Source organism: Nannobrachium achirus, assembly GCF_963921795.1.
Source record: "Nannobrachium achirus genome assembly, chromosome: 11".
In the NCBI taxonomy this organism is placed as follows: Eukaryota; Metazoa; Chordata; class Actinopteri; order Myctophiformes; family Myctophidae; genus Nannobrachium; species Nannobrachium achirus.
The window spans coordinates 55,288,768-55,297,344 of record NC_137820.1 but is presented as its reverse complement, the minus strand read 5'-3'; positions in this window follow the sequence as shown (position 1 = coordinate 55,297,344).

Genomic DNA, 8,577 nt, shown 5'->3' with positions numbered 1-8,577 from the left:
GTTTTCTTGAAAACTTTAATCCGATATCCATTTATATCAAAAAGCGAATAATCAGTAAGTGATTTTATTTATTTTTGTCTATAAATGTGCTGTACATAAACCATGAAGCCCAGATAGTGGACAGTAGCACATTTACACATTACTCCTTCTCTACTTGAGTGCATCTTTTCACTATTTTACTTGTATTGTTTTTTTTAAGTATATATTATCGGCTGTTCATCATCCAAAAATGTACTTAAGTCCAGTACGGTATTAAGTGTACTTATAGGCTACTCACTTTACGAAACAGCAACAACACAACTTTATTAGGAAAAGCTAGTTAAAAGGTTAAAAGCTATACAAAAGGGGGCATAGGATTAGGTAAGCAATACAAGTCTAGACTGTCATGGGCCATGGCCAAACAAATATCACTGTGAAGCATTGTTTTGCAATGGCAGATTCATCTGGTTCCCTGGCTGGTCCAGTTCAGTCTGAGATGAATGAACTGAAAAATAATCCCTTACAATATGAATTGAGACAACTTGAAGACACAAATGGAAACAGGCCACTGTGGTTATGTGTTTCAAATCCTGTTAGCAGAGTAAGCAGATGTGTATGGAACTGTACTGCCATAGCTGTGCTTTTACCTGCGCACTGCTGATCAAGTAGTAAGAATTAAATCAATCAATCAAAAAGTGGTTCGCAGCCCTATAAGCCAGTGGTTCTCAACCTGTGGGTCAGGTTGCACTTAATGTTGTCTCACTAACATTGTTGTCTCACTCAACAGTAAACAACCTAAACAAAAAAAAATAACAACATAAAGATTAAGTGATAGGCTACAGGGGGTATCTGCACGTTTCTAGTGACAATTTAAGGACTTTTTAATACCTCTAAAATGACAAATTAAACATTGGCCAAATTGTCAAAATTAAATTAATTAGAGACAGAAATTGTGAAAATAGCAGATCTATCTTTCATAATAGAACCGTGTTAGCCTATATGAAATGTAATGCCTCAACAGGGTGTGGGGGTCCCCAGTTAAAATATGATAATGTTTGGGGTCACAGCTAGCCTGACACTACAGCCTGAATTGACATTTCGTTTCACTCCATAAAAATGTAAAGGGGTGTGGACCGTGTGGGCCGTGTGGCTAGCGATTCAGGGTCTGGAACTAGGCTAGGTCACAGCCTGAAAAGGTTGAGAACCACTGCCCTAAGCAACCGCATACAGTGTGCTTACGCCAGCGGCCACTAGTGGTCCTGCTGGGCAGTGCTGGCATGTGAAGAGCCAGCGGGGCGGGGTTTGGGAAGGAGGACGCGCAATGCGTCCCAGGTGACGGACAGTGATTGAAGTTGGACCGTTGGACGCACCGTACTGTATCTGTGGACACCGGGACCTCATAGAATAGATGCGCTTTTGTTTACATATTGTATTAGACAATAACATAACAATAACGTTTATATATCAGGCGCACGGGACGGTGGACCCAGGGAGGGAGGGAGGGAGTCAGTCCTCTGAGTTGGATACGTTGCTGATGTGCGCGTAATTTTGGATCCACACGCGAGAGCGTTTATTTGATTTCATAAGTTTTAAGCTTTTAAGTCGGGGTTTTGTCTGACTCAATGGTTTCCATGTTGGAGCGGTCGTCAGTGCCTCACAGAGCCATGGACGGGGACGACTTCAGGAGGGTCGCCTTCCGCAAGAAACAGCGGACAGTGGAGGAGAGTGACACCGAGCTGCAGCACTCCTCAGGTGGGTGGAGAGGAATGACATGTTCAGCCTATGTTCTGTTCTGTTCTGTTCTGTTATGTCATGTAATGGAGGGTCGCCACTGCTCACCAGGAATTGTTTACAGCAGGGGTCTTCAACGTTTTCAGGCAAGGACCCCTTAGTTGGGAGAGAGATGAAGCAGGGACCCCCACAACCTTTTCATAGATTCCATATAGTTTTCCATAATATTTCATCGTTTGATAGCACAATCATCAGTGTAGGCCTATTTTGGATTCATGTCAATTTGTGTTTTCAGATATTTAACCGCTTGAACTGTCAATGCTTAATAAACTTGACCTGGCTTTCACTCTGTACTTAGTCTGCTCTTTTCCCCCTCTACACCAAAGCTCTTTGCCAAAAATAGCCAATCTACAAGCTCACAGCTGCGAGGTGTTGTGAGCTTGTAGATCTGCAATTTTTGGCCAAAGTTCTCATAATATGGATGCTAGGGTTCAAGTGGTTAATATAAATAAGGAGAAAAAAAGTTTCTATCACTCAAAGATTTGGAGGACCCCCTGTAGTAACTCTGGGGACCCCCTAGCTCTGGTCCAGACGCGATGGACCAGAGCTAGGGACCCCCTAGGGGTCCCGGACCCCCTGTTGAAGACCCCTGGTATACTGGATATATGGGCAGTGCCAGTGACATTTCATGCAGGACCCCCAAATTAATAATAATGAATGTTTGGTCGCGGACCCCATCTGAAAAGATGTTGTAGCCTAGATGTGTGTTGGCTAACATAATTATACACAATTTGTTTGTGTGCGAGGATTTGTTTGTGTGTGAATGATTATAAGCTCATAACATGTCACATTACGATGCCTTTTGAGCTTGCAGATCGGCTGCAAATAAATGTAGCCTACTTTATAAGTGATGAATGTGCTATTAACTCATTTAGCTGGGGACCCCCCCTGTCTGGGGCTACTCGTCTAGAGTAGGCCTAGTACTTGTTCTTGGTGTTGGTGGTTCATAATTTCACCTCCCTTTATTATTCTCAATCTCTATTCACTTTTGATCTCTTTTTGCATCAGAAAAAGTTAAAATAATATTCTACAATCTGTCTGGAGACTGCAGCAAGCAGAGGAGAGGAGGCTGATACTGTCAGGGAACGAGGCTATAGGCTAGGTATCAAGACAAGTATTATCAGATGACGAGGCTATTTACGGCCACTCTTTTCTTAGTCATCATGTAAACATGTGTTGTCATAGTTGCCTAGTTGTGAAAGCATGGTCTGACCAGGCTAACACACCTATGGCCATGTTTACACACTGCTGCACAGGTATGAAGGCTGCAAAGACAGACAAGCCCCAACCTGTTGTGTAAGCACCTCCTACAGTAGGCTGCATTCCCCTCAGGGCATGGTTTCTTTTTTTACAGTAGAAAAACATTCCTATACTGCTTCTACATAGGAGGTATTGCATAATGACAGGTGTTGGCTGATTGAAAAAATATTTTCATGTCCCCAAATAATAATAAAATAGGGGCTTAATGTTTGAACTGTTCCTCATTTGATGCAGGGGGCGGGCGCTCTTTGAACTCTCCCTCAAGGGGTCCTTTAGAACTCCCTCAAGGACCCCTGGGGTCGTCGGACCCCACTTTGAGAACCTGTGACCTGTTATATGGTTCTGACTACTATAGCTTCACAGAGCAAATCTCATTTTTTTCCCCAACTTATCGTTGTGGTCCAACTCAACTTCAAACACTTGACATAAATAATGTTACAGTATGTTTTCATTCCAGACAGGCAGCTGTAAGTAACACATAGCTGGCCCAGGTTTTAATGAATATCGTCTCTGTCGGGTGGACACCTCATACAGTATGTCCAAAACTGTTACTTTTCAGGATTCAAATTCAAAAATATATTTTTAAAAAATCGCTTCGTGCCGTGCTTATGAGCGTGTGGATCTACTACTTTTGATGCTTTGCATGTGACTCTGAGTCTGTAGTATGATCAAGTAGGGAAGTAATTTACGGAAAAACACCAAAAGGTAAAAACATGGAGATCAGAGGTTTCTGCCCGACAGTGACGTTGTGCAGAAGATCAGGGATCCAGATTCATGTCAACACCCCGGCAGGCCGGCACCAGAATTCTGTCTGGGCACGCGAAGGGAGAAGGGAAAAAAAAGTCCTGGATCTCTCACTGAGCCAGGTCTTATCTGTGGTGCACTGAGAGATTGAGGTGTGCTTGTGCAATCATAAACCTACAGGGTTTAACCTACCTGCAGACCTGCTGTTAACTTTGTTGATTGGTTAAATGCCGGCCACATGAACCATGTGAAGAGATAAGAAGACCTCTGTTAGTCACCAGTGAGCCATGGCATGTGCTGTCTGTCACTGCAGTCACAACAATGTTACACTTGTGGCTAAAGTAGAGATGGGACGATATGGAAATAACCTGTCATGATTAATTGTGACCAAAGAAATTGCGATTTACGATATTATTGCGATAATCAAAATTTCCCCAAGATCCATTTTCCTGGGGCGGAACATTTTTTAGAGAGTGAAAAAAATACTGTATCAAGTATGTTATTTCCAGGTCCATTTGACCAATTATAGAGGGTTTAAATGGTACCGGATATGCAACTCGGCAAATCAAAAGTGAATTGATCCCAGACAGTGCATGAAGAAGATAATTTCACGATAAATTTAAATCTCCACAATGCGATTATTGTGAGTGTTTTTTTATCACAATAGTAACTATTATCATCCCATCCCTAGGCTAAAGTAGGCCTAATGGACTGAACGTTGTGAATGAGTATAAGCTCATAGCATGTCGCATTGCGATGCCTTGTGAGCTTGCAGATCTACTGTTCTTTGTGAATAGATTTGGGGTTAAGGGGGAAAAAAGAGAGGACCAAGGGGTGGCCAACCGTTGCTGAACAGGTAGAGAGGTGGCCTGGGAAACCAAAGGTTCCCAGATCGTGTCCTGGGGACCTGTGTCTATTACACTCTATGTGAACATTTACATCAACAAATCCAAAGGACTGGTGACCCACATTATTACATCTTTATGATATAATTAAGTATAGAGCGCCCTGGGCATCCCGGTCAACAAAGTATGTAGGTTTGTGGCAAACTCTCAGAGAGTGCTGAGAATCACAGGGGAAGCCCCTCCTTAGGGATTACTTGTGCTTTTCTCAACGATGTTGCACAACCTCAGTTCTGTTATACCTGGCCTTACACTGAGTCACCAGCATGCATGGCTGTTTGTGTGCACTGTGGAATAACCACACACACAGCTGTCCCGGGAGCGTGTCGCTGTTACTACATCTCATCTTTTCGACACCCGACTCTAACCCTAACCCTAACCTTAACCTCCGTGGAGTGAGTCGCTAACCCTCCGGTCGAAATGAAAAAGAAAAGCGAGATTTCCCCAGCTGTCCCTACTAGGGATGGGACGATAATCGTTATTATTGTTTTCCTGATAAAAAACACTCACAATAATCGTATCGTGGAGTAACTTTATCGTGAAATTATCCTCCGTCATGCACCGGGATCAATTGACCTTTTAATTGCCAAGCTGCATATCTGGTACGACGTAATTGTTGTTGTAGGTATTCTCATCATAGAAGAAAACTCTTGTCCTCCACTGGTACAGCAGCACGACCAAAGAAGCTGTGAAATCCAAGGACAACAATTCCCATGATGCAACCGGAAATTAAATTACGTCATCCCAAAATCTTCCTTTCAGTCTGACTCAATGTTATGAAATTGAGAAGAGTTCTCTGCGTACTTTCTATGACGTTCGTCTCGTGTGAACAGCTCGGACAGATCTGTCTTCTTGATTACATGACTATAGAGATCACAATAAGTTGTCTAGCCTCAATGTGTCTCATGGTGTCAGCCGCAAACAAATCAGTCATCTCTATTTATGGGGACAAAAGGGGGCATGCCCATATCTGGGCATATACAGATTACATCAGTGATATCCATACATGGGCATAAAAGGGACGAGGACTCCCACACACCCCCTCAGAACTCCCACTCAACGTCAGCCATGACGACCAAGATGAATACATTCCTAGAGGAACCATTCTTAGTGGAACACAGGATGAGAGGGGACAGTAACAAGACTGCAAGGTCTTCTTGAACTCCTTGTTATCCACTCTCTGTACTTAGTTAAACCGACCTGAGTTGCACTGTACCTTTTCTTTTTCTTTTTTTACCTCTAACCCAATTCTCTTTGCCGGAAATTGCCGATCTACAAGCTTACAATGCATGTTGATGTTCCCCCCAGAGTAGGGGCTCCGCTGGTTGACGCTCCAGTGAGTCCGCTAATGGGGAAGGATTCTTCTGTTGTTGTTTCACAGACTCCAGACAGAGAGAGAGAGATATGTGTGGTCTAAAAGACATGAGCATAGCTATGCAGCCACAATACTAAATGCAGCATCATTATGTAGTATTGAACCATGATACATGGAAGGAATGTATAATCATCTGTGTTATGGAAAATGAAGTTCGTCAACTTATACTTACATGTACAGTATGTGACTTTAGTTGCTCCCCTCACCCACCTTCGCTCTCTCTCAAACACACACACACACACACACACACACACACACACACACACACACACACACACACACACACACACACTTCGACCGCAGTTCAACTCAAGTTCACTTTTATTTCATTCATTTATTGTTTTATTTATTACAAAAGTGGCATGACGTATTTTCTACTCTGTAAGATTGTGTGAGGGAAACACACTGTGATTCAGGCGGGGTGACCATGAGTAAACATTTGTTCAATCAAATTACTGGGTTAAGATCTACACATAATACCAATTAGGCTACGTACTATAATATACTGTATTATTTATATCTAAACGCTTAAAAGACATCTAATCAATCTCTAGGTTCAGCTCAGCCATTGAAAAAAAGTTAACTTTTAGACCAGTTATAACCTGGTTCTAGATGGACGTCTAATAGCCGACTATGGCTCCCTGGGGAGGGAGTGAGAGAGGTAGGTTGTAGCGTTGGATCAGGCTTTGAAGATGAGAAGCGGGTGCCATAGGCCTACCTTTGGTTGCTTTGTAGGCCAACATCAGTGTTTTGTTTTGTACACTGGCTACTCACTGGGTGAGAACTTTCAATCTAGCTTGTACAGGTACAGTAAATACCCTGGAAAAGAGCTTAGCTTTGATTGCCTCAAAACCCCATCAGCACTAAACCTCAACGCATGACGGTGTTAGCATGGCTAAATCATAAAGCAACCCTATTTGCTCTCGTATTTACACTTCCCCTCTGTTAATCTGACTGATGATGGTGTTTTAATGTGTATGGGGGGCAAAGAGCTCGGGGCCTAGCAGGATTTGTGTGCTGGGTGGTTTGTTTGTAGGACTTGGGGCTGTGCGTCACGTAACAATGGAGGCGATTGTGTGTGTGGCGGTGGTGGCCCGCTAAGGGAAGCGAGCGGCAGTGGAACTGCATGAATCGGTGGCTCTGTGGTCTGCTAGCATTCTGTTGTTTCTTTTGTTCCGCTGCACAGGCCACTGATCCTGAACTGAACCCTCGCAGTTCCCTGCATGCAGCATGGCATCACCTCACTTCTGACTGTCAAAAAATACCGGATTCATAGCCAGGAGTGGACAGTATAACAAAGTACATTTACTTCAGTACTACTTAAGTGCAGCGTTTAAGTCTCTGTACTTTACTTGAGCATTACTTTTGTTACTTTTGAGACTCCTCTGCATTTCTTGGAAGGGTTCACCTGTCAGGACCCAAAAATACTTTTTGATGAATTAACCACTGAAAATACTAGCAGATCTACAAGCTCACAACTCATTGCAACGCAATGATTTTAGTATTGTTTGAAATTGATATTAAAGAAATTATACTTTGTAACTTGTACTTTTGAAGACTTATTTAAGTATTTAAGTTTTTTTAATAGCAAGAACTCGAGACAAGTACTGAGCAACATTTACTTTCAGTTTCTATAGTAGTTTCTATTTGACTCAAGTACTGACTACCACTGCTCGTAGCCTACGGCGGCGTTAAAGTTATGACAGTGTTTATTGGAAATGTTATTGATCCATAGTGTAAATCATTATACCACATTTAATATAAGTTGCTCATAAATCCATTTTAAGAGGTCCCAGGCCATTATGTGGTCACTGCTGTCACAAGAGCCACTGCCATTGTGAAAGACTCATCCTGTTCCCGGGCCTCATCCAAACTCCAATTTTAAAACGGTTCTTTGGAAAGTATTTCCTCTGCCCTCTGTAGTTATACACAGAGTTAATTACCCATTGTATTAAACACCCTGTAAGAGAATGCCGAAATACAAATAGCACACCAGAGACAATCATTCTGTTAGCCCAGTAGTTCTCAACCTTTTCAGGCCATGACCCCCAAAATAATCATATTTGAACTGGGGGCCCCCTAAAATAATCACATTTGAACCCTGGAATGAAGGAATTGAGGCATTCAATTTAGTTTGACTCGGTTCCACAGATAAATGTTGTGAAAATAGATCGACTATTTAAAAGAAACTTTCAAATGTTATTGCATAAGAAAGAGGCAAACATTGTAAAAATAGTTGATCTACAAGCTCTTATAAAATAGCCAAACTCGTAGTAGCTATTTTCACAATCTGACAAACTAAATGACTCACTAGATTATTTTGGGATCTCACGGCCTGAAAGGATTGGGAACCCTTTGCTGTAAGAGAATGAAGAACAGTATCCCTCAGCAGGAGGCCCTTCAACACAGACAATCATTGTGTTGGCCAACATCATCCAATATCCATCCAAGGTTTTAATATAGATGAGTTGCCTTTCTGCATTCTTTCTCCTCTGACAGAAGACATGAACAGTCATGACTTTAGAG